Consider the following 1,339-nt stretch of genomic DNA (forward strand, 5'->3'; position numbering starts at 1 on the left):
GGGCTCCCCTCACTTTTGCCATATTTTATTCAGAGCAAAGTGTCACTGAGTCCCACCCACACTCACGGGGAGGGGATTACACTAGGAGGTGGGGGGGGGTGGTCTTTGAGAGCCAATGTGGAGGTTGCCCACCACAATCTCAGTCTCTCCTATTCACTGTTCACGGGCTGTGTGACATTGGGCAGGTTACTTAAAATCTCCAGGCTCCAGTTCCTTCATCTGTGAAATGGGCTCCTAGCAGCTGTCTCCCAGAAGGATAATGCACGGTAAAGTGTGCGAAACAGCCAATTACAGTGCTTCCACCCGCCAGGTCCTGGTCACCTCTCCCCAAGCCAGAGAAGAACTGTGGATTAAACATTTCTCGTGATTGTCTTTACGAGTTAGAAATCTTCCCCTGCAGACTCTCTTTCTCCGGAAACGCACTCTCAGGGAACTCTCTAGATAAAGTTCTTTATGTCAAGGACCCTGGAATAAAGAGTTCTCTATTTAAAGGCAGCGAACACACGGTGAGGAGGCAGGATCGGGTGCAATGTTAATAATTGCTTTGTGGGCACGAAAGTGCCATAGATCACAGAACTCGTGGAGAAAATGGGGCCTTTTACAGTGGGTCTCAGTCATTAGTGAAATTTCACATTCAAAATTAGTCAGGAAAGGTAATTAGTGTCAAGGAGTGATTGCAGCCGCACCGTCAGTGTGACGGATGCTGGTGGGCTCACGCTAATGACTTATGGAATCTTCACTCGGGAGACGATCGGAGCAATTTGGTGGTCAACAGACAGTTTGAGAATCAATCATCGCAATAGTCAATAATTTATCATTTCTATTTAAACTCTGGAATCCACATCAGCTTAAAAAGAAGGGAGCCCTGACGGAGGAAGGTTGGCATCCAACAAAATCCCGAGCCCTGGCTCCGTCTACTTAAGAGCATCTGTCTTCTTCCTGGTGCAGAGCAAACAGGAAAGTTGTTTGAAGGGTCTGCTTCTGATTCCATCTTGGGGCGCAAACAGTCGGTGCTGCTGGCTGCAGGGAGATCAGGACTGAGATGGTAAACTAGATTTAGCTTTACAAGTTCATCTCTGGTTATTAGAAAAACGGCCCCTACCATTCAGTGACCCCCAAATTACATCGGTAACTGTCAGGTGGGAGGGGGTTGGCTCCCACACACTGGGAGGACGCTGGCTCCAGGAGCCCAAGTACATCTGAAGGACATGCAATTAAAGAGTGACAGAGCTGAAGTTCTGACCTGGGTTGTGTAGTCTTTGTTAGGCATGGATAATATTGATAAAACAATAGTAATAACAACAACAGCTAATAGTTTTTGTGAGCTTACTGTGTGTCT

The sequence above is a fragment of the Hippopotamus amphibius genome, chromosome 5, assembly GCF_030028045.1.
Source record: "Hippopotamus amphibius kiboko isolate mHipAmp2 chromosome 5, mHipAmp2.hap2, whole genome shotgun sequence".
NCBI lineage: Eukaryota > Metazoa > Chordata > Mammalia > Artiodactyla > Hippopotamidae > Hippopotamus > Hippopotamus amphibius.